Source organism: Haliotis cracherodii, unplaced genomic scaffold, assembly GCF_022045235.1.
Source record: "Haliotis cracherodii isolate W230 unplaced genomic scaffold, xgHalCrac1.p SCAF_4, whole genome shotgun sequence".
Classification (NCBI taxonomy): Eukaryota; Metazoa; Mollusca; class Gastropoda; order Lepetellida; family Haliotidae; genus Haliotis; species Haliotis cracherodii.
In genome coordinates, this window is record NW_027266297.1 from 47,320,185 (window position 1) to 47,347,302 (window position 27,118).

Consider the following 27,118-nt stretch of genomic DNA (forward strand, 5'->3'; position numbering starts at 1 on the left):
TTTTCCTTATTGCCTTTATAAAATGAAAAATTGATCTTAAAATGCAAGGATATATATATATAAAATGACATATGTTTCTGGTTTGGTATTTGCATCATTGTATACTAACTTTATTTAAATAAAGAAAACATCCACATGATAGTGGTGACAAAGTGTATTGTTTTAAAGATCGAAACGCTTAGAGCGGCGTGGTGACAAAGTGGATCGCGGTACAAGCAGAAACACTTAAAGATGTGTGATAATGAATTGTATCATAGTACAAGCACATACATTTAGAGTAATGTGGTAATAAAGCCTATCGTGGCGTAAGCAGAAACACTCAAGTTGTGTTGTGACAAAGTGTATCAAAAGGTACCAACAGAAACACTTATGTTGTGTTGTGACAAAATGTATCAACAAGTAGAAACAGAGAAAGTTCGGTTGCGTTGTGACAAAGTGTATCAACATGTACAAATATACTTAACTTGTGTTGTGACAAAAAGTAATTACGAACAGAGACACGTAGGTTGTTTTGTGACAAAGTGCATCAAAAAGTACCCTCGGGAACACTTAAATTCTGTTGTGACAATGTGTATTAATAAGTACCCTCAGAGACACTTAGGTTGTGTTGTGACAAAGTGTATCAAAATGTGCAGAGACACTAAACTGGTGGTGTGACAAAGCATATTAAAAAGTACCATGAGAGACACTTAGGTTGTTTTGTGACAAAGTGCATCATAATGTACAGAGACACTTAACTTGTGTTGTGACAAAGTGTATAAAAAAGTACAAAAACAGACACTACGCTTGTGTTGTGACAAAGGGTATCAAAATGTACAGAGACACTTAACTTGTGTTGTGACAAAGTGTATCAATAAGTACCCTCAGAGACACTTAGGTTGTCTTGTGACAAAGTGTATGAAAATGTGCAGAGACACTTAACTTAGGTTGTGACAAAGTGTATGAAAAAGTTCCAACAGAGACACTTAGTTACTGTGGTGACCAAGTGTATCAAAATGTACAAACAGAGACACTTAGCTTGTGTTCTGACAAAGTGTATCAAAAAGGCACAGAGAAACTTTGGTTGTGTTGTGACAAATTGTATCAAAAAGTACAGAGAAACTTAACTTGTGTTGTGACAAAGTGTATCAAAAAGTACCAACAGAGACACTTAGGTTGTGTTGTGACAAAGTGTATAAAATTGTAAAGAGACGCTTAGGTTGTGTTCTGACAAAATGTATCAAAAAGTACAAACAGAGAAACTTAGGTTTTTTTGTGACAAAGTGTATCAACATGTACATATACACTTAACTTGTTTTGTGACAATGTGTATCAAAATGTGCAGAGACACTTAGGTTGTGTTGTGACAAAGCGTATCAAAATGTACAGAGACACTTCAGGGACACATAGGTTGTGTTGTGACAAAGTGTATCAAACTGCACAGAGAGACTTAACTTGCTTTATGACAAAGTGTACCAAAATAGATATAGTGTAACGAAAACTAACAACAGAGACGCGTAGATTGTGTTGTGACAACGTGTATCAAAAACTACCCTTAGAGACACTTAGGTTGTGTTGTGAGAAAGGGTATCAAAAAGTACAAACAGAGACTCTCAGGTTGTGTTGTAACAAAGTGTATGAAAACGTACCCTCAGGGACACTTAGGTTGTGTTGTGACAAAGTGTATCAAAAAGTACCCTCAGGGACACTTAGGTTGTGTTGTGACAAAGTGTATCAAAAAGTACCCTCAGGGACACTTAGGTTGTGTTGTGACAAAGTGTATCAAAAAGTACCCCCAGGGACACTTAGGTTGTGTTGTGACAAAGTGTATCAAAAAGTACCCTCAGGGACACTTAGGTTGTGTTGTGACAAAGTGTATCAAAAAGTACCCTCAGGGACACTTAGGTTGTGTTGTGACAAAGTGTATCAAAAAGTACCTTCAGGGACACTTAGGTTGTGTTGTGACAAAGTGTATCAAAAAGTACCCTCAGGGACACTTAGGTTGTGTTGTGACAAAGTGTAGCAAAAAGTACCCTCAGGGACACTTAGGTTGTGTTGTGACAAAGTGTAGCAAAATGGACAGAGACACTTAACTTGTGTTGTGACAAAGTGTATCAAAAAGTACCAACAGAGACACTTAGGTTGTGTTGTGACAAAGTGTATCAAAAAGGTACCTTAGAGACACTTAGCTTGTGTTCTGATAAAGTCTATCAAAGGGTACAAACAGAGACACTTAACTTGTGTTGTGACAAAGTGTATCAAAAAGTACCAACAGAGAGACTTAGATTGGGTTGTGACAAAGTGTATCAAAATGTACAGACACACTTAACTTGTGTTGCGATATAGTGTATAAAAAGTATCAACAGAGACACTTACGCTTTGTTGTGACAAAGAGTATAGAAAATTACCCTCAGGGACACTTAGGTTGCGTTTTGACAAAGTGTATCAAAATGGACAGAGACACTTAACTTGTGTTGTGACAAAGTGTATCAAAAAGTACCAACAGAGACACTTAGGTTGTGTTGTGACAAAGTGTATCAAATAAAATATTTCAAAGACACTTAGGTAGTGTTGTGACAAAGTGTATCAAAACGTACAGAAACACTTAACTTGTGTTGAGAAATGGTGTATCGAAAAAGTCCAACAGATACACTTAGGCTGTGTTGTGCCAAAGTGTATCACAAAGTAACAACAGAGACACTTAACTTGTGTTGTTAGAAAGTGTATCAAAATGTACCAACAGAGACACTTAGGTTGTGTTGTGACAATGTGTATGAAAATGTACAGAAACACTTAACTTGTGTTGAGATATTTTTTATCGAAAAAATCCAAAAGATACACTTAGGCTGTGTTGTGCCAAAGTGTATCACAAACAACCAACAGAGACACTTAACTTGTGTTGTTAGAAAGTGTATCAAAATGTACCAACAGAGACACTTAGGTTGTGTTGTGACAAAGTGTATCAAAAAGAACACATGGAGACACTTTCCTTGTAATGTGATATAGTGTATCAAAAAGTACCAACAGAGACACTTAACTTGTGTTATGACAAAGTGTGTCAAATAAAATATTTCAAAGACACTTAGATAGTGTTGTGACAAAGTGTATCAAAAAATACCAACAGAGATACTTAGGTTGTGTTGTGACAAAGTGTATCAAAATGGACAGAGACACTTAACTTGTGTTATGATAAAGTGTATCAAAAAGTACAAACAGAGATACTTAGGTTGCGTAGTGACAAAGCGTATCAAGATGTACAAAGACACTTAACTTGTGTTGTGACAAATTGTATAAAAAGTACCAAGAGAAACACTAGTTGTGTTGTGACAAAGTGTTTCAAAAAGTACCCCGAGGGACACTTAGGTAGTGTAGTGACAAAGTGTATCAAAATGTACAGAGACACTTAACTTGTGTTGTGACAAAGATTGCCGTATATATATATATATATATATATATATATATATATATATATATATATATATATATATATATATATATATATATATATATATATATAATCCGTGCCCTTTATGTTCCATATTTGGAGGTAGTGTAGTGACGTGTATCAAAATGTACAGAGACACTTAACTTGTGTTGTGACAAAGATTGCCGTATATATATATATATATATATATATATATATATATATATATATATATATATATATATATATATATATATATATATATATATATATATGTATAATCCGTGCCCTTTATGTTCCATATTTGGATATAACGCATAATGCGGATTATATTCTGTTCCGATGAGAAATATCTTCGGATTACTGTCGAACTTACTTTCTGTATGAGCTTTACTTCCCTCAATATCAGGTATCCATAGTAGCAAGCAAGCAAGCAACGATGCAGCGGTTACCTGAAATATGACGAACATGAAGATATGACTACTGTATGAAATCCGCGGTTGCAGGCATGTAATGGCGGTTAAACCGTACCTAACAGGTGACCTCTACTGCCTTCACATTGTCCTACCAGGTTACCGGTGTCCCGGAGAATCTGTTCTGAAATAAAATCTCCCCCGGGCGGATATGTTTCGCGCCCCCCTCAATATAGAGTCTCCCCCCTGATTATTCGGTTTGTTGCAATGTCTTTAATTACTATAGTCTTTAAAAAGTTATCTTTAATGTAAGGAGGGTTACTTTAAAAAATAGACAATGAAATATAGTCATAATGAATTGATATTTCAGCATATTTTATTTGGTAACTGTACCTTCCATCCTAAAATAATTATAAGACATAATCATACCAAACAAATGTGAATGAAATGATTTAATGTAACAAATACATGTACGGTTACTGTTGTAACAGAATTCAGAAATCTTATTAATCCTCCCAAGGATTCGGTTTTAACACTAACTACGTAAAAACTGTCAATATATCCACGCGCGCCTCCAGCTCAGGCTGTCCGTTATACTCTGATTTTAGATCTAAAATATATTCCTTAATACAGGCCACGATATGAAAATGGTATCAGTGTAATATCAGTGGCTAGAATATCATGGTGCAAGCAGGTTTCTGTTAAACATACAACATCATAACTATCTAATTCAGCACTGATAAAATCTACTTTGTCTTTAAGACTGCGTACGTTTAGATATATAATCTTTAAATGTTGACTATGCAAAGGTCCTGGATTCGGATGGATATTACCGCAGCAGAAGAGAAAAAGTAAAACTAAGAATGATAATCGGAAATTATATAAGCAAAGTAACCCAAAACATAGAGAAATGTGTATCATCTTCCCGAAATGATTAGCATGTAGAATAGATTCAAAAACACCCACTATCAGCCTGTATTGAACAACATCAACCGGCATCGACAATGCAAAGTGATCATGTAATTGTTACAATCGGGCTGGCGGTGAATCTGAGAAGGGATTCATACGTTATATACTACTTAAAAAAAATATGATTACCCCACCCCTCCCACACCCGAAAAGAAAAAAACCCCGCAAAATCAATAAAAATCAACAAATAAAAACAAACAAACACACACACACAAGTAACTAAATGTATATTTAGATAAATATATCACCCAGAAAAAATAAAGGAGACAAAAAAATAAATAAAAAATACATAAACAAATAAACATTAAAACCTAGAGGAATATGAAAATGTGTAATCCTAAAGCACGAAGACACTATAAACTGTACCAACATTACAATGTTCCCCGTTATGCATGCTTTACCTGAGTTACATACGGGTGATCTAAGTTAGAAATATATGACTGATATAAATTCTTTAGTATGGTAATATCGAATATGCTTGGATTATCTTTTTTTTCAAATGTGCTCCATTCACAAAAAGTTATATAGAATTATATATTTACTCTCCCCCATGTATTTTGCTCTTTTATGTAAAAGCTTTTTCACCTTACACATTTTAATTACAGATTCCTTTGTTTTGATTTTAATGCAAACAAACCAGGCTTTTGAAGCCTGAAGGCTTTTGAAGTTTGTTGTTTCTAATACATTTTTTGTTGTCTGTATACATTTTTTTAATATACCAGTTTGAGTCTACATGTGAACACAATCGATGGTTGAAATGTAAGTCTAAGAACAAAACATGAACAAATTCTCAAGAACTCTGATGTATAAAGTTACCTTCATCTTTGATTGACTGATGTATTTTCAATCTTTATTCAGCACTGAAGAGGCCACAGGCCTATAGTACGAAGCATTATGTTTATGAATAATCAGCATTTATTTTGACTCCATAAACTGTCATAAAGTATTCATAAAGTATCAGGGGTCATTTAAACTTACAAAATGATTGACATACCCCTTTATAGAGCGAGGATTGGGCTGTTGTCCCACCCGATTGACTGATATTACAACATTCATATGGTTTAGAACGGTGCAATGAATGGTAAAGCATGCAAATTACACTAATACGCGATATTTCATAAGAAAACATCATATCTCCGTTAAAACATAAAACCAATATTTATGAGTCTACATATTGATATAAGACTTTATCACTGTATCCAATTCGAGACGACGGGAATCTACAGTCTTGACTGTGTGTTTTCTTTGATGAGAATGTTTCTCACCGACCTTAGCGTGTAGGGGTGTGATATCCTGGGCAGGAAATGACAGTGTTTTGACATTAATTAACGTGTTGGACATCCCTAATTAACCTTTACTAATTCATGTTAAACCAAAACAGGATGTTTTCTGGAAGTGGACAATCGCGAATGCCATAGGGCTGACACGACACGTGTTAATAACTGTCCTAGAACTTCTAAAGTTAATAAACAATCTTTATACCTAACGACTAGCATATAAACTAAACATCGTCTCTATCAGAAGCCAGCTAAACAACCAAACAATCAAATTTAAAAAACAAACCATATTCTTATGACTTATTTTCGATAAACATCTCACCTGGGATGCTCACATCAAAAACCTAACAACTAAATGCAGTAAAGACCTAAACACCCTAAGATGCCTAACTGGCTCTAACTGGGGAGTTTGAATACTATTCCTGTTGTTTTTTCTGAGTTAAGGGAGAAGCCCCATTTGTCAGCCCATTGTTGTATTTTATTTAGAGATTTTTGGAATAAATTTTGGGCCATTTTAATGCTCTTAATGCTTTTAGTGCGGATCATCCACGAATTTTGATGTGTTTAGTTTAAGGGATAGGCCATCGAATAGATCGTTTATCATTATATCGAAGAGGGTGGGGCTGAGGATACTGCCCTGGGGAGTGCCATTTTCTAGGGGACATTGGTCCGATAGTGTTTGGTCTATACCCACGGTTATTTTACGATTGTTTAGGAAGTCCTGGATGTAGTTTATTATCTGACCTTTGAGTCCTATTTTTTAAAGTTTTGTATTAGCCCGTCGTGCCATACCATGTCGAAAGCTTTAGAGAAGTCTAAGAAGATGCCTGTGGTATATTGTTTATTTAGTTGTCCTCTCTTCATATCTTGCTCTAGTCGGGCGAGGTTATCTAGGGTTGAGCGGCCAAGAGTGAAACCGCTTTGATCTGGGTTTAGTGCCTCAAATACAATCACACTGCCTCCCAATGCACATACCCTAAAACTAAATGTAAAAAATGCGCACAAACAGACTGCCCAGGCACATGCACACCCTGGTGCATCCACTGCAAATCCACCCAACACACTTCACTTTCAAACCAATGCCCACACAGACACACACTCACCCAGCAGGCAAACAAACACATAAACATAGACACGGCCAAAATCCAAACACGAAAATTTGCTACACCCGCATCCAAACCACCCCTCCCTACACCACACCCAAACACCATCCCACAAACAAGCACCACACCCATAACCGACAGCTCTATCTGGGGCCCCTACCGAGAAACCGCACCCACCTCACACACACAAGCAGCCACTCAACCAACCGAGAACCCTCCCACATCTCAACATAGCCAAAACATCAACCCCCGCATGCAAAACAAACCACAAAACGACCGCCACAACACGACCCTCATCCAAGCACCCTACAGCCCACATGGCAACAACACTCCCACACAAACAAGCACAACAACAAAACACAAACATTAAGAAATCCACAGATACACCCATCCGGCAAACACCTACACAACCCTCCACATCACATGCATCCCCTATGGAAACTCAAACAGCTAAACTTAATCTAACCGATGACGAAGATTTCTCCACTACTGAGGAAACAATAGACACTACTCCAACTAAAACAAACCAAACTTCCCTCTCAGCCCCAATAAACTCCCCAACCAGCTAACACCCAAAACCTAAATAACCTCACCTTACTCCTAGCATACATGCATAGTCAAAACTCACCAAAAGCTAGCATGAAATCCTTCCACAAAGTAGCTTTCAATCTAAAATTAACCCATCTTCCCTTCTTCCTCTTTAACCTCCATCTAAAAGAAGTCACTGAATAAAATAAAAAATAAATCACCAATCACCCGAACCCAATAATGGAAGGACTACATATTTTTCAGTGGAACGCCAACGGACTCACCTCCCACGGCAATGAACTAAAAACTAAATTTAAACTAAATAAAGGCCCTCACATTGCTTGTATCCAGGAAACCAAATTCTCAAAACAAATCCAAATTCACACTACCTAACTACAACTCAGTTAGAACTGACAGAGCTAAACGAAAAACAAGAAGAGCCGCAGGAGGACTAATCATATTTATCAGGGAAGATATAAATTACGAAGAAATAAAAATAGACACGCCAAACCTAGAAGCCAATGGCATTAAAATCACATCATATAACCGAAAAATAAACATCATAAATAGATACCACTGGGCGGAACAAAAAGTCCAACCTGAGGATCTAAACAAACTACTCAAAATAAGAGATAAATCTACTATATTCCTAGGAGACTTTAACGCTCACCATCCTACATGGAGCATAGATGATAAAATAGATAATCATGGCAAATTAATTTCCGAATAGATAGAAACAAACGACCTAGTACTCCTAAATAACAACCAACCCACGAGGTACGATAAGATAACCCAAAAAATGTCGGCTATCGACCTAACCATATGCACCGCAGATCTAGCTCAAAGTACTCAATGGGAAGTGCACGACGTCCCGCTAGGTAGTGACCACTTCCCCATAAACATAACCATAGGAAATACAAACGTACCAATCCAAACAGAAAACCAAGAACCAAAATTCAATTACAATAAAGCTAACTGGGACCATTTCCAAGATATCTGCGACGAAGCTAACTTAAACGAAATAGAAAATAATGATCCAGAAACCTATTGTAGAAACATAACAGACTATATAATAAACGCAGCCAAAACCTCCATCCCCTTCAAAACATCTAAGACAGGCTACGCAAACCCACGGTACCATGGTGGAATGAGGAAATAGAACAGACTAGACGAAAACGTAAATCACCCTTCAATAAAGCAAAACGCGACTACAAACATCTAAACATAGCCCACGAACTAAACCACCAGGTTAAAAAACTAGTCCTACTAACCAAAAGTAGACACTGGAAAAAATTCTGCGAAGGTATAAATAACCGTACAGATGCCAGAACGGCCTGGCGCAAAATCTACGCCATTAGAGGCTTAAAACGACATATAAAAAAACTAACATTAACAACTCAACCAACCCCGCCCAAAAAGCAAATAATCTCGCCAACCACTTTTCAGCCGTTAGCAGTAACACCAACTTCAGCCAAAAATTCCAAGATAAACTTAAAACAGAAAACAAACCCACAAAAGAACCAAACAATAACAATCTAGAAATAAACCAACCCTTCACAATGGAGGAGCTCCTCTACGTAATCCAAAACAGGAAAAAGGGCACAGCCCCAGGATTTGACCTAACTTCTTACCAAAAAATTAAAAATCTCCCGCTAAAACTACTCCAGGAACTACTCAAACTATACAATCTCATCTACCTAAACGGACAGGTTCCTACTCCCTGGAAAGAGGCCCTAGTCATACCAATCCCTAAACCTAATAAACCAGCTAATCAAGCTAACTCATATAGACCAATATCCCTAACTTCGAACTTATGCAAAGTAATGGAATCAATGGCTAAAAATAGATTACAACATTACCTAACCCAAAATAACATCACCTATTGAACTGCATGGCAAGTATTTATAAAACGACCGGGGGAGGAAATATTCTGGGGGGAGATTTTATTTCGTAGGGTGTGGGAGAGTTTATTTCGAGAGGGGCGGAACTGTGCCGGTATAAATTCGACGGGGGGAGATTTTATTCTGGGGGCGAATATATTTCGTGACACCGGCAATAAAGAGCTACTTCACATGGGAGTGCGTTACACTGTGGATATATGAGATGTAGTAAATGAACTCTTTAATGGGCACTCTGTACACTTGTAAAGTGTAAGTTCGATATACTTCCTGATCAGGACTAGTGCATGTAGCTCCTGTTGAACTACACTGAGGGCATGTCACAAAATATTTATACAAGCCCACCAGAAGCGACGCGGGTTAAGCTATAGCCATTGGGGATTTGTGGACATATACACACACAGAGCAAAATATGTTATATATTTTGATGAATTGCCAAGTATCGTTATATAAAAGAACTTACAAAAATCTTCACAGATTCCAAGGCATGTGTTTTGTCCTGTCCACTAATCTACCTTTTGACGATATCTTATCAGAGGGACCTCAGTGCATCTCTGTATCAGGGCTGACATGGGCACGGCCCTATATATTTCAAAGAATGACCATGGTGGCATATTAATGGAAAAGGATGGATGATTCAGTTACTCAGAGATATTGTTGTGAGATGATTCCTACCTTCACCCTTTATATAGACATAAGGCTTTAAGCACATTTGTGTATCTGATCTACAGACTAACTTCAAGGAGCTGAACACTTGGATTAAAGTGAAACATGCTGGTGATGTCAGTCAAACCCAAATCTGGAACATGTATTGCAGTCAACGTGTTGTGAAACAAGAAGTCCAACACAAGGCATTGCTTTCGGAACTGAAAGCATATGATTACTTGTTGTGGCAAATCAGTGACATCAACAACACCCCATACCATCGGAGCCACGTCACAAAGCCTGACCGACCGGTCCAATATAGTCGCCTCTTACGACCATTAATAGAGTGGTGCGGGTCAGCGACAACACCCTTTCCATATTCATAAGAAATCTCTGCCAAAAGCAGAGTCGACGTATACACGTACACCTATATAGTGAAGGACATAAATAAAACATTTCCACATGGAGAAAATGCTTTCAGTGAGGGGAAATAATATAATTTGAATCTTCACATCCACCTTTCAGGCGACTTATCAGGCATATGTAGGTTATGTGGTTAAGTCATAGGGCTAAACAACTGCGAACTGTGACCAACAGAACGGCGGGTTAATTAAGGGGAAGGCAAAGAAGTGCGTTTTTCATATTATTCACACTGTTTATTGATTTTTATTATGTCCCTTAACACCAGTATTACTGATCTCGCTCTCCACTTTCGTCTCGGTAAGAACGAGCATTCCTTCAAGTCTTCCAGGTGACACATATTCATAAATATACTAACTATAAACGCCATTATTATGTTCTTCTATAGCCGCTGAATGACCATTACATTGATCGTGTATGCCAATTCAGGACTGCAGCTATTTGTTGGATCTCTGTGCGATATCGAGTGCTCGTGGCACGAGAGTTATATTAGACCCATTACTCTGGTTTCGCACCGTCCCAAGCTTTCTACTCTAACCCTCACAATTCTTCCGGTTTTATCAATAAGCGGTCCGCACCAGCCTAATATATCATACAACAGACATTGCTCAACTTCAATGTGCAAAATATCAATAGTTCCGTATCTAATACCACCCCAAATTCCCACTAACATTAAACAATCATGATTATATTTTCTGCGGCCGTAATGTCAGTAAAACCCAGTATACCCCTTGTAAATTTAATTTGTTTTAAGTGCGTGCTCCACACTACCTCGAAAGTTGATCTAACGTCCTTTGAAGAATGCCACCCAAACTGATCTAGTATCTGGACATGACGGTATTCTAACTGTTACACCATCAGTTGACCTGAGACATCGTACACGTATCACAAGAGACGAGCTGGAAAATAATACTAACTGTATTTAGTACATAACATATTTATACATATATGTAGCATAAGTATTTGTATTTTCTGACTTTTTGTCACGTCACAGCTCTTGGTAGAACATATTGCTCCATCTACTTAACATAGACATAAACCGATGGCAAAAATAAAGTACGTCATAGTTTAAAACCACTCTTGTTTAAAAAACAAAATGTATTGAACAGATCAAAATCTCAACGATATCAACTTTTGAAATGACAGTCATACAGCATTAGATATTGGCATTATAGGTGGGATGGGAAAAAAAATATTCCAATGTAGTGGACAGAAGGCACACACAAATAAAATCGATCAAGTTCAATGACACGTCACATTAATAGCATGTATGACCACCCATTGCTACAAGCACAGAAAAAGCCAGACTTCTGATGACGTCACGAACGCGCGCAAGCACGCACACCATAACATCCCCTACACCATGCGGCACGACCTCCAGGAAGCAACATGCCGCCGTTCGTTCTCCCCTTCGACGGTACACACGCTGTCTTCCATCAGCTCTGAACAGACCTTGAACCCTGAGCCGCCTGGCCATTGTCTGTCGACTAACCATGTGCCCTATGGCATTCGTTACTGATGAAGTCACTGTCAGGAATCGATTCCAGAGGTGTGCAAAGTACGTACGTATCGGTCTTCATTGGGCGTAGTTACCCTGGGTCTGCCTGTTTTTGGCCTGTCTAATGTCTTCCCGGTCTGTCTATAACGCACCAGGTTAGTTACAGCAACGTGGGAGCACACACAAGTTCTAGCAACCTGGGCATGGGTGGATCCCATTTGCATCATACCCCGTGCCAGGTTGCGTTGTTCAGGTGTCAGTCGTGGCATTTTTGTGGGGTTTTTTTTATCAGTGTGAGTGCCTGACAAAACGCCAGTATCATTTAAATACCATTTACGCACGTATAGTTTCCGCTGTCCATGCGGCACGTGTTGTTTCGCTTTTTCGCATTTACTACATAATATAATGTGTCGTGGACGTGTATCACTTTCTGCATAGAACATTGGTATGTATGGACGATATGTTTTGCATTGATTGATTTTTTACTTTGTATTTCATTTTTAAAGTAGTAAAGTTGCTTTTGGTTTCTTTTCCGTCAGTTAATATTGATGCCTTCCTATAATATTACAGAGTAAACTTCTATCAACCATGAACACCGCCTCAATCCACTTCAGTCATCACTGTTGGCCATGACACGCGACAAATGTTACAAAAACACTTACAACAAACTATGACAAGCTAAGTTTCACAGTGACAGTCACTAGTGTATCAGTGACAGTCCTGAGGGGCCCAGTGATAGGCCTAAGTGTCCTAGTGATAGTCCTGAGTGGCCCAGTGATAGTCCTGAGTGCCCCAGTGATAGTCATGAGTATCCCAGTGATAGGCCTAAGTGTCCCAGTGAAAGGGCCTAAGTGTCCAAGTGATAGGCCTGATCGTCCCAGTGATAGTTCTGAGTGTCCCAGTGATAGGCCTAAGTGTCCTAGTGATAGTCCTGAGTGCCCCAGTGATAGTCCTGAGTGTCCCGGTGATAGTCATGAGTGCCCCAGTGGTAGTTCTGAGTGTCCCAGTGATAGGCCTAAGTGTCCAAGTGATAGTCATGAGTGCCGCAGTGATAGTCCCGAGTGTCCCAGTGTTAGGCCTAAGTGTCCCAGTGATAGGCCTTAGTGTCCAAGTGATAGGCCTGAGTGCCCAAGAGATAGGCCTGAGCGTCCCAGTGATAGGCCTGAGCGTCCCAGTGATAGTTCCGAGTGTCCCAGTGATAGTCCTGAGTGTCCCAGTGATAGACCTGAGTGTCTCAGTGATAGTCATGGGTGTCTCAGTGATAGTCATGAGTGTCCCAGTGATAGGCATGAGTGTCCCAATGATAGGCATGAGTGTCCCAGTGATAGGCATGAGTGTTCCAGTGATAGGCATGAGTGTCCCAGTGATAGGCATGAGTGTCCCAGTGATAGGCATGAGTGTTCCAGTGATAGGCATGACTGTCCCAGTGATAGTCATTGGAATTAAGCGTCCACATTGGATAGTCGAGTATACATACATGTCTGTAAAATCTTTCATATACAAATATCTCAGAAGATCAGGCGTTATCTTCTTTATAACGAAATCCTTGGAAATCTTTCCTAATTACGGTAATGTGTAGTTCATGAATTCTCCTTCTCAATACCATTCATTTCATTAAATAAAAAACCCCGGAAAAATACGTTGTAGTGTTAAACCAGCAAGGCGGCAGCTGCAATAAGAGATGTCGATTGAGCAGCTAATATTGATCACCGAGACATAATTCAATCAAAGTCACCTAGTCTGGTCACAGCCCTCCCTTCGGCCACTTTGTAAAACTATCTGTAAAAAGAATTGAGGGCTACTTGAAAAATCCCCGGTTCGTCGCACGGGCGTCTCGATATTCGAATGTGGATATTTTGTGAAGTGTGACGCGGAGTAACGTAACCCTTTCCCGTGTCTTAGTTAGTATTTCTGACTTTCTTCTAGAATTTGTTAGGTCGTTAGGAAACCTACCATTTGGCCATTCTAAACTAAATGTGAAAAAAAGACAGCTTGTGCTTGAAGTACTATTTATGTCCATGTTAATACACAAAACCTAAAGCGGCTTTACTTTACCAGTCAGTCCATGAATATGTTCACACGAAGTCGCGACAGATACGTTATAGTTGGACAGTAACATTTGTATCAGAACGAACATGTTTGCATATAGACTTATATATACTTATATATAGACTTTTGGGATGTCGTTATATTTTCTTTTGAAAATTAAAAATTTTCAAGATGATCTGTCCGTATGATTATTGCAACACTTTGGGCATAGAAACATGTCCATGATAATAATTTTTTTCAAAGCGTTCACATTTCCTTGGTTTAAGATTTTCCTCTGCTCTTCCCAACTGATTAAGAACTAATGAGTGTTTGTCAAGATGGTCACTGACATGTTTATTATTGACATTCTGATCACCAGTATACATGAAACACGTGACCAGCTTGTGCTTAATGCATAAGTCTAGAGAAACATGCAGGGTCGTCAGTGACTTCAAAGGACAATTTAGCTAATTATTATAACCAAAATGCTGAAGAAAGGGCTACTTTTGCTTTAACTTCATGTTGAATTTCAAAATACCAACAGAAGCACAAAACAGGCAATTGTGCAGGCTAGATCTTGACCGACTACACAATGTATCATCGAGGAATAAATATGAATATGAGGAATCGGCAGGCCCTCTTTTCTTGAGTGAGAATACAAACAGCGGAAATAAATGCAGAATCTTATTTTGTAGAAACGGAATCAGAAAGGACAAGCAGGTTGTCCAATAACATTTCTTGAATCAGTTTTCTAACTCCCTCTTCCTTATGCTATGGTATTCTACGTGAAGGCTGTTTGATACTTTTGAACTGATCTCAAATTTCACCAAGTTAGTACATCATAGATCGGAATAATCCTTAGAGAAAACTTCTCCTTTGAGTCTTTCTCCTCTTCTCCTTTCTGACAGGCCTCCATGCTGAATATTTGAAATCCATGCGGTAATCTCAATATGTGCATTTTGTCTATGTGGTTGGACATTTGACAAATATTTTTGTCAACTGTAGGACATGTCATAGAGTGAAGGCCGCAATGTGTGTATCCTCATACAAAGTTATGTTTTCTTCAGTTACTTTTATCACTTTTATTTGAAAGACAATGATTTCTGGATCAGCTAACAACCTCATAGCTAATAATCCACATATCTGTTGAAATATATCTGCTGGCTGCAAATATCCACTGAAGTTAGTAAGTCAAGATGAATTCAGTATAACTGAAAATTCTATTTCATGTCCTATCTATCGTAGCTTTCATGATTCTCAAAATGTTTACATCAAGAATCAGATCACAACAGGACAGATACATCTTTATCCTCTTATTCTTGGGCCCATTTCGGCTATTTATGCAAATGTGACCAATTATTCTAATGAATGAAGATTATTTCCTTAGAAATTGAAGCATTTCAACCATCCCATATATATGAATTCCTTTCTCATAAAACGGATGCAAACAAGACATACTTCTTTCACATTCTTGAATTCTCACATTCACTATCGACCCCTTCCCACGGCCTCCACCCTTTTAAATTCTTGTTGCTGAATTGAGGTATGTCCTATGGCCCAAGGTTAATGAGGTAATAGTATCAGAAATTCTTGAAAGGATATCTTGTTGTTGTGCAATGTAGCTCATAAGTGTTGTTCTAAGATTTTCTTAATCACATCTTCTTTCACAATTGGTGCGAATGTACCCGCAGAAAATACAGGGGATCCCAACGTTTCTGTTGTGTCTAATCACTGCCTGATCAAAGTTTCTACCTTTGCAAATCTTACAACAAGTCTATGTTCCTTTGGCACTATTTCGTTTATGAAATGATCCGTGGCTAGCCAATCAACGTCAGTGTTCCTCATATCTGAATAAGCTCTATGAGTTAACTTTCTGATCTCTGAACAGTACGTCGAAACGCCTTCTGTTTCCTACCTAGAATCAGTACCTTGTAATTTCGCCTCTGGAGAGAAATATGATTTCAAGGCATCAGATGAAAGGGCAAAGTTCTTTCGGGCTTTTTTTGAAAAAAATAACTGTGGCAGATTGATTTTGATTCATCCATTAAACACAAGGCTGTGTACTATGATTTTAGTCCCAGTCATTCATGTCCGGATAGAGTTCAAACTCTTCCAATGATACTACCTAAGTATCTCGTCCTGAAAACCTCTCTGCCATAGTCACTTGTCTCATATAATTCTAGATCTGGTCTTCTTCCATATGAAACTATGCCACAAATGCCAACGATGTCAGATCGGAATAATGTAGTGATGACAGAACCATTTCTTTCGTCCAACAAGTTACCCTGGCAAAATTGAACACGATCACTCGATGGGAACTGCCATCTTGAACGAAGTTGCCCTCCCAGGAGAGGCTGTTATATAATTATAAACGAACTTTAGCATGTAACAGCTGTATGCATGAGTGCCCACATGTTCAGCTGTACGCCTGATACTCTCTCATGGGCAAACCTCTGGAAGCATGACTTTGTCCCTTTCAATCAGTCCAATATTACCCAACCCTGAGGTTTAGCACACAATAGTCATTATCACTGCCCTTTTCTTAAATCTCCAAAAATATCTATTGAATGGGAAACTGTAAAGTTTATATATAGATGGTAACTTTGCTTATAGGCACATGTGTGGATTCATGGAGATCAGAGTCTGGTACTCTGACTCTTGTGTCAGAGCCACGAAGATCAGAGTGTGCCCCCGGAGGATCACTATAACTCCACTCAACACCTTTCTGCCTAAGCTGGAAACTCATAGCATTTGTTGTGACAGAGTAGGGATTGCACCCATTGAGTATTTGTAAGCGTATTGTGTAATTGATTCATTAAATGTTTCATATATCCTTTAAAAAGTTGAGGATGCTCGGAAATAACGTAAAATTCCAAAATTGTAAGAGCTATCAGTTTCTACTAATATTTGTATGAAATAATAAACAAACTGGGAACACATTCAAATCGGTAGTGAAGTATGACAATAGATGTCATGACGGCCAACCTTCTTCCAGGACGATAGGGGTAAGATGGGTAATTTCAAATTTGACTTTTTTGGAACAGTAGTATATAATAATGCCACGATTTGTCAACTGGTCCCTCGACCAGGAATACTGTGTATGCGTTTCGCAATGGCGATTTGAGGAAGCCTGTCCTTCTCCCCTTGCAGCTCCTGGCCAGCTAGCCAACGTTGGCTTACACATCTCCCTGTCATGCCCCAGACGTGTTCAATGGGGGAAAGGTCTAGGCTCATTGCTGGCCACGGAGGTTGTGCTGCTGGAGGAGAGCATTGACGATTGCTGCACGTTAATCGCCGTTGTAGTCGTCCTGAAAGACAAAACCTCGACCCACACGTCTTGTAAACGGGACACCAAAGGGTGTCAGTATGTTGTCCCGACAGTACTCTCCAGTGACCCTTCCTTGCACAATACGGAGTGGGGTTCGCTCAGTCATAGTGATGCAGCTGATGCTGTCCTACACCATCACGGATCCACCGCCAAATCTGTCATAAGGTCTCAGATTAACATTGGCCTGACGTTCATTTCGACGTCGCCAGATACGACTACGTCTATCAAGGGAGTGACTCATCTTAAATCATGACGAGCATTACACTAGTTTTGACTTTGTGACAATTTCTTAGGGGCTACACAACACGTGACCATAGAGCAGGCAGATGAACTGCATATAGACGATTTCTAATCGAATGACCCGTAACTTGTACTCCAGCAGCCTGATGAAAGTTAGCAGCAATTTAATTCGCCGTTTAATCTCGATTTCGTAGAGCCTAGTTTCGGATCAATCGATCCTCTACTCTTGTCGTTGACCTGGGACGCCCTGAACGTCAACGTTTTGAGTTTGTTGGTACATTTTCCATAGTCTGCTAATCACTGACTGTGAAACATTGAACGTATTGGCTACTGCCAGCTGACTTCTGCCTGTTTCCAGCATGGCGACAGTCGGTAGACGCTCATCTTCAGTTCAAACACAAACAATGAATGAAATCACCACTGTATGCTGAAAAGAATCAATAAGATTGACAGAAATAATGGTCGACAGAGATTAATCGACCTTCCCTGAAAGTCTCAAAATCAGGAATGGCACCCTTAGCACATGTAGGGCGTTACTGCATGAGTCACGTGTATAGGATGTGTTTTGGTGTTAAGTTTAAAGACTGGTTTCATTATTTCTATTTAACTTCAAATGCAACTAGTTCACCAGACACTACTAAAGGTGTGTGAATGAAGAAATGATGTCGGACACTATCCTGCACAAAGCATTCAGCCAAGTGTTAAAGACCCAGTACAGTACTTGTGAAAAGAGTAATTGCTTTTTAGGCGAAGTAAAGTGGGTTCGATTGATACGTTTATTTGAGACGTGAGAATCTCTGAAAGAGTCACAGGTTCTGAGATTTTTCGAGTCTTTGGCTGTTGTAAATGTCAGATGCAGATCAGATCAAATGTATATGGCCGATCAGAGCTGTTTGTCATCGGTGTAACTGTGGAACTGAAGTCTATGTCCCCCAATAATTTATCTGACTGGCTATACACTGAAAATCTATTGATTTGTTGCTACACACTTGAACTCGGTCAGTGAGATATGACTTGAACCAAGCCAGAGATGTAGATCTGTGTGTCCGCAGTGTCGAAGTCAGTAGAGAGGTCGAGCACTACTTGTCGATCCATTGCTCGAAAGATATCATTCTGTAGTCTTACCATTGATGTTTCAGTAATGTTTCTGGCTTTGTATGCATTTTGGAAGACTTCCTTCAAACTGTTGTTGTTTAGATGTTGACTGAGTTGTTTTCAAACAAGCTTTCTTAGATCTGCACATTAAAAACTGGTTTGTAGTTCTTGAAAATCAGGGAGTTCAATGATGGTTTCTTAATGAGTGGTGTAATTTAGGCTTCTTTGAAACATATTGGTACTGCTCCAATTTGCAATGATGAATCATGTATTGATGTTCGCATGAGCCGTGTAGGAATTGGATCTGGTGCGCAGGACTATGCAGGTGCAGATTTCCTTCATGGTGACTTTAGCACCATGAGTGCTTCTTCACAGAATGATTCATCATATAGCAGGGCATGCTGAGATACACTTGACACTTCACCTCTACGTTTCTTTACCTGATCAATACAGAATTTGGAAAGTGAGTTTACTCGATGAGTTGCTTTAACATCGTTTTTGCATTTTCCTTGGCTTGGCTAATCGATTTGTAATAGATATGACCTGACAAGAATTGTTTCTTGTTTGCAGACACAATTCGCTTGATTCGTTTTGGTGATTGTGCGTTTGTCTGTATGTGTATTCTCACAATAATCTCAAAAGAGGATGGACTACATACTGCTTGATTCGTTATGGAAGAGCAACGGAAACATGCTGCTCAAGACCCGATGTGGAGAGCAGATAAAGAAAGTGAGATGGAAACGAAGACGTAAAATTGACATCATTGTTGAAATCCCCAGCCATAAGAGAATGTTCATTTGTGCCAATAAATGTTTCAATTATATCAGTTAGATCTTCAATGACTGACTTTGCCGAAATAGTGTTTTGTCTTTGAAAACGCAGGTCGGAAGACAGTTACCTGAAATGTCGAACCATTTGTTGTCATACGCAAATCCACAAACTGTAAGCTACAGTATTTAAGATGTGTACTGACTTGTTTCATGCACCTTGAAAGTTCATTTATGAATAACATCTAATCCTCCACATTGCCTCCTCAATATGTGACAACTGACAAGAAAGTATCCACCAGGAACGAGATTTTTAATTACCACATGAAGTGTTTTCTTCATGAGCGAATAGCTGTAGATCAACCTCGTGTTCCGGTAAATATTTATTGAGTTCCATTGAGTCCTTACCGAACGAGCGTTTAGTGCACATACTGTGGTATTGTTTATGTTGATAATAGAGTTGCTCTGTGACGATTGCTTACGAATGCGCCTCTGTGTTTACTACCTACTCTGTGTATCTGGCACAAAATTATGTGTATATTTGACATAGAAGTACTATGTGTATATTTGACATAGAGGTACTATGTATATCTGGCACAAAACTACTGTGTATATTTGACATAGAGGTACTATGTATATCTGGCATAGAACTACTGTGTGTATTTGACTTAGAGGTACTATGTATATCTTGCACAGAACTTATGAGAAGATCTCACAAAGAAGTAGTTCATATATCTGACACAGAGCTACTACGTTTATTCGGCATAGAACTAGCTTTCATATCTAACTACTGCGCAGATCAGGATTAGACCTACTGTGTACATTTGACATAAAACTACTATGCAGATCAGGAATGGACATACTGTGTATGTCTGACATAGAACTGCTGTGCAGAACAGGAATAGGCGTACAGTTTTCATCTGACATGGAAGTACTGTGTATATCTCACATAGAGTTACTGTGTATATCTCACATAGAGCTACTGTGAATATCTCATATAGAGTTACTGTGTATATGTAGTATACAACTACTGTGTATATCTCACATACAGTTACTGTGAATGAATGAATGAATGAATACTCTTTATTTCCCCCAATGATTTGGAGAGTAGTACATACAATTACATTACATTATTTGACAACGGCAGTGACAAAATACATGTAAATACAACAGATTGAGCTGGGTAAGCAGTAATGAAGTGATGCGTGAAACTATATTTACATGATGTTTGACATAGCTCCACAAATACAATATGGATGTTAAGTTCCATGAGCTGACATGTTTAGCCACGATACTCATGAATGTTGCCCAGCTGTCAAGTGTCATGTCCTGGACCACATCTGTAATAGCACCGAGGTATGTCAGAATCTTGACGGCATCACTAGACGTGTCTTCAAGTCTGAGATATGTTTCAAGGCTAACATTGTCAAATAGAGACTCACTAAGCACATTTCTCTGTTTCATTAGGCTATCACAGTAAAGCAATTGGTGCTTAACAATGTCATCACATTCACAGTTACAGATAAGACACAGTCCAGACGTTACAGGTAATATGCCGAGCTTTACAAGAGCATAAACGGGGGTGGGGGTGGGTGGGTGGGAGGTGGGAGGCAATATCATACCATACACACAGAGACCAGAGACGATGTGGGGCAAGGCGGGTGTGGATAGCACTAAACGAAGCATAGAGCTACTGTGTATATCTCACATTGAGTTACGTGTATATGTAGCATAGAGCTACTGTGAATATCTCACATTGAGTTACTGTGTATACGTAGCATAGAGCTACTGTGTATATCTCACATAGAGTTACTGTGTATATGTAGCATAAAGTTATTGTGTATATCCCACATAGAGCTACTGTGTATATCTAACATAGAGCTACTGTGTATATCTCACTTAGAGTTACTGTGTATATCTCACATAGAGGTACTGTGTATATCTCACATAGAGCTACTGTGTATATCTCACATAGAGGTACTGTGTATATCTCACATAGAGGTACTGTGTATATGTAGCATAAAGTTACCGTGTATATCCAACATAGAGTTACTGTGTATATCTCACTTAGAGTTACTGTGTATATCTAACATAGAGGTACTGTGTATATCTCACATAGAGTTACTGTGTATATGTAGCATAAAGTTACTGTGTATATCCCACATAGAGCTACTGTATATATCCAACATAGAGCTATTGTGTATATCTCACTTAGAGTTACTGTGCATATCCCACATAGAGTTATTGTGTACATCTCACATAGAGTTGCTGTGTATATCGCACAGATAGGTACTGTGTATATCTCACATACAGCTACTGTGTATATGTAGCATAGTGTTATCGTGTATATGTAGCATAGTGTTATCGTGTTTTTCATACTAAGAGCTACTGTGTATATCTCGCACAGAGCTACTATGTATATTTCACATAGAGCTGCTGTGTATATCTCACATAGAGTTAATGTGTGTATCTCACATAGAGAGTGTGTATCTTACTGCAGTTCTGTGTCAGATATACATACTTTTTATTTGCCACATATACACTGCAGTTCTGTGTCAGATACATACTATTTATTTGCTGCATATACACTGTAGTTCTATGTCAGATATACACAGTTGTCGTATATAAGATATACATACTATTTATTTGTTACATATACACTGTAGTTCTATGTCAGATATACACAGTTGTCGTATGTCAGATATACATACTATTTTTTTGCCACATATACACGGCCACATACCCTATGAGTCATGCGCCAATTTGTCATATTCCCATTTGTTATGAATATGTTACGTCTTGGCTGGTAAGCTGAGAAGGTGCTTTAATGTGTAGGCTGACTGAGCTTGACAGTTTTATGTAAATATATCCTTAGATCCTACATTGTGTTTAAAAAATACACGACGGGTGGGAGTTGTTTTATTGCCAACGACCACGAGCCTTTAATTTCTTATATGAAAACATTTTGTACAGTCTCTTTAAGGATGATGATAAAATGTACAAGACTGAATAATATTGACCGGTATTTAAATAATGATGACTCCCTCGACAGAATCCGACCCCGGCAATGTCGGACAAGTCCATTTTGTGCACGGGTGGGTATTTCCCACATGTTCTCACAATCCTCATGTCGATTACCAGTACCTTTTCTCCCATTACCGATTGGCATATCTCTCCCTCTTTTGTATGCGATCGTTCGGCCGTCGCGTGTATCTGCTTTGCCCAGCTATACATCTATGGGGAACAACTCACTAGACACTCCCTCTCATAAATAACGTCGTTCAATATACGACGTCATCAAGTAGCGAGCGCATGTTCAAATCTCCAGAAATGACGTCATGATAGAACAATGTTTTATCGTTAAATAAACCACGCTTCGTTCTTCATTGTTCTTTGCGATTTATCTTATATTTGGTCATAGTGATCCTTTATAATTCCACTTAAGATATAAGGTGGAAGGCAGTTGTAAATTGGGGCAATGGGAGGACAAAAGTTAGGCCAGTCTAGACTAGCTGGAATTATATCCCGACTTGTGCCATCAGAGTCCCATTCGAAGTATGTTTCCTGAGTCCTCATTTCGTGAAACGGAAGATTTTCGTTGGCAGGAGAATCAAAGAAACTCTTGAAAAGCCCAAAACTGTACTCTCCCAAACAACACACACTTATCATTTCCTTTCTCACACACCAAAACGACTTAAGCTGTCAGAAATTACAGTTGGGGTATAGTGTGATACTCCCGGACAGTCGAGGGGAAATCAATATCTGAGGAAGAAGTACTGCTTCAAAACACTTTATGCGTGTGTCTTCAGACTGTGGATTAAAGAACATCACAGGATTCTGGGAGCTGAGGACGCAGCGAGACAAAAGTCACATTATTTAACTTTAGGAGAAGATTATTCCAAGATTTTGTGATTGTCTCGCTGACATTAGTAGTAAGTGGCCTCTGAGAACTATTGTGAAGAACACAGTTTATTTCTTGTAAGCTGTGTCAGCATAGTTTACTTTGCGTATGCTGTGTCAGCATAGTCTGCTTTGTATATGCTGTGTCAGCATAGAGTGCTTTATGTTTGCTGTGTCAGTATAGTTTACTTTATATATTCTGTGTCAGCACAGTTTACTTTATATATTCTGTGTCAGCACAGTTTATTTTATATATTCTGTGTCAGCACAGTTTACTTAATGTTTGCTGTGTCAGCACAGTGTGCTTTGTATATGCTGTGTCAGCATAGTGTGCTCTGTGTATGCTGTGCTAGCAAAGTGTGCTTTGTGTATGCTGTGTCAGTATAGTTTACTTTGTGTATGCTGTGTCAGCATAGTGTGCTTTTTGTATGCTGTTAGCATTGTGTGCTTTGTTTACGCTGTGTCAGCATAGTGTGCTCTGTGTATGCTGTGCTAGCAAAGTGTGCTTTGTGTATGCTGTGTCAGTATAGTTTACTTTTTGTATGCTGTGTCAGCATAGTGTGCTTTTTGTATGCTGTGTTAGCATAGTGTGCTTTGTGTGCGGTGTTAGCATAGTGTGCTTTGTGTACGCTGTGTCAGCATAGTGTGCTTTGTATGTGCTGTGTCACCATAGTTTACTTCATGCATGCTTGGTCAGCAAAGAATGTTTTGTGTATGTCACGTCAGCATAGAATGCTTATTGCGTGCTGTGTCGGCATAGTTTGCTTTCCGTACTGTACTACTACTGTGCATTAACTCAGCCTGCATCTAACCTTTGTGCGCTATACCTGTAGGATTCAGCCTAAATCATACCACTGTTAGTTATGGCTGTGTGATTCAATCCACTTCCTACCACTGTGCGTAATACCTGTATGACGCAATCTACTTCATAAAAACTGTGAGCTGTATCTGTATAACTCATCCTACATGTAACCCTTGTGCCCTCCACATGTACGACTCAATCCACTTCCTATCATTGGGTTTTATGTCTGCATGACTCAACCTACATATAACCATTATGCCTTATACCAATATGACTCAGTCCACTTCCTGCCATTGTGTGTTTTACCTGCATGACTCAACTTACATGGAACCACCTATATGACTCATCCCACTTCCTACGAGTGTGCGCTATACCCGTAGAATGCAATCTACTTCCTACCATTGTGCGTCATACTTGTATTTATTTTATGCTTCAGTGTGAAAGTTTTCTGGATTTGAGAAAAAAATAAAATTCATTGCAGTGAACATAGCACTTGATATTTCACTGCAGTGAACATAACACCTTGACGGAACTAATGCCATACAAGAGTTACCTCTCCTCAAATTGCCTCCCTTAATCGTAAGTGTTCAGTCCATGCACAAACTGTTGACGTAATTTTAACGTTAGTTCCACATTGAACAGGCAAAATAATGACAGATAATCATTTATGGAGTTAATATCGGTTCTTGCCGTTTGTGATTCTCTCGAAAATGTTTCGTTATAAATTGTAGATTTCTCATTTAACTCGTCAATCGAGACTGTTCGTTTCGCAAAATGCAATTATTGTTACTTGACCCGAGTGTTTTCCGTCGCTTCCAACAGCGGTCTCGTAACTTTCAAGAATATGTTTTTGAAGTCGATTTTGTATATAATCACATCCAAATGTATTTATAAAGAATTTTCGTGACCCTGAATATTTTTTGAGACTTCTGTTTATATTTTTAAAGAATTTGCAAACTCAGAAAAAAAATTTAAGTCGATATTACAAGGGGCGGTGAAACGCCCCTGTGTGTTAGTTAAGGAGAATTTATGTTTCGCGGTTTTACATTATAATGAAAAACGAAATTTTCGGTAGAAAACTACACAAAAAGTATAATAATAAATAGGATATTCCATGTATCTCGTGAAATATTATGTTTCACTCATCTCGTAACGGGGGGAAAGGAGGTATTTTCTCTCATGGCTACACCGGTCGTGAAAATATCTCCTTTCCCCCTTCACTCTATACACCTACATACACCTTCGTATATGACTCATCCTACTTCCTACCATCATGCGCCATACCTGTATGTCTTAATCTACTTCCTTCCATTTTGTATAATACTTATATGAATCAATCTACGTCCTACCATTGTGAGCTATACCTGCATGACTCAATATATATCCTACCATTGTGTGTCATACCTGTATATGTTAATCTAGGTCCTACCATTGTGAGCTATACCTGCATGACTCAATATATATCCTACCATTGTGTGTCATACCTGTATATGTTAATCTAGGTCCTACCATTGTGAGCTATACCTGCATGACTCAATATATATCCTACCATTGTGTGTCATACCTGTATATGTTAATCTAGGTCCTACCATTGTGAGCTATACCTGAATGACTCAATATGCATCATACCGTTGTGCGTCATACCTGAATGTGTCAATCTACTTCCTTCCATTGTGAGCTATACCTGAATGACTCAATATGCATCATATCATTGTGCGTCATACCTGTATGAGTCAATGCATTCGTGACTAACTATGGAAACGGGCATCCCTAAAACAATTGTCAACTCGTTGCGTAATGGTTCACATGTCTTTCCCCAATTTAAAGCACACAGGGGCATGCGAAATTTTACAGTATGGTTGAACACATTTAACTGTTTGGGGTATATTTTTAGATGCAAGACATATGTAAAATTAAAAATTATTTCTGAGGGATTCTTTGACGAAGAACTTGAAGTCATACGCGCATTCTGATTGGTTTGTCGTATTTTCCCACATAATATTCATCGATAGGGGACGAGTCTTCTTGCAGGTTACGGAAAGGGGCGCGTGGTGACGAATGGAGTCAATCTACTCCCTACTATTGTGAACTTTACCTGCATGACTCAATAGACATTCTACCATTGTGTGTAATACCCGCATGATTAAATCTACACCCTGCCATTGTTCCTTTATTTTATACCAGTATGACTCAGCCTACGGCCTACCATTGTGTGTTATACCCGTATGACTCAACCTACATGTTATTATTGAGCTGTAAACTTATTATCTATATCCCATCATTGTTATCAATATTTGTAGAATTTCATCGAATTCTTGCTATTGAAAACTAAACGTATATGATTTCATAAAAATACCACCATTACAAGTAATACGTGTACGTAGCGCCCCATCTAAATCCTACCTGTGAGTTATACACGTAAGACCACTAAAATGTGTACATATAAGACTTCGTCTACATCCTACCTTTATACACTAATGAGGCTTAATCAAAATGTTACTGTCATCAGTTGTACCGAACGTTTTTCCCTTATAGGGTGCATTAATGGGTGCACTTACCGTACAATTACTTCATAACTGGAGGCCAGTAATGATGCTGAAGCTAGTACTTGATGACGGTATAATCCAATATGTAGTTGAAGCATGGTCTACCCCTGAAAGGTAACCAACCGTACCTCCGTATATTCCGTTACTTAATGCTTGGTTTCTTCTGACTCAACCTGCCTGCGTTCGTTCTTCGGTCCCGTCAGTCACCACCATACTCCGTGTAGCACACAGTCCTCCCACCAGCCAGCCCGCCTGTCG

At 38.8% G+C, this 27,118-nt stretch overlaps 1 long non-coding RNA gene across 1 annotated transcript; it reads right to left on the reverse strand.

The window, feature by feature from the left end:
- Positions 1 to 26,917, reverse strand: LOC139478189 (uncharacterized). The gene is made up of 3 exons (XR_011654296.1): positions 26,873 to 26,917; positions 3,780 to 3,855; positions 1 to 13 (listed from the first exon to the last, which is right to left on the reverse strand). It is a non-coding gene; the product is annotated as an uncharacterized lncRNA (long non-coding RNA).
- Positions 26,918 to 27,118: the final 201 nt, after the last annotated feature.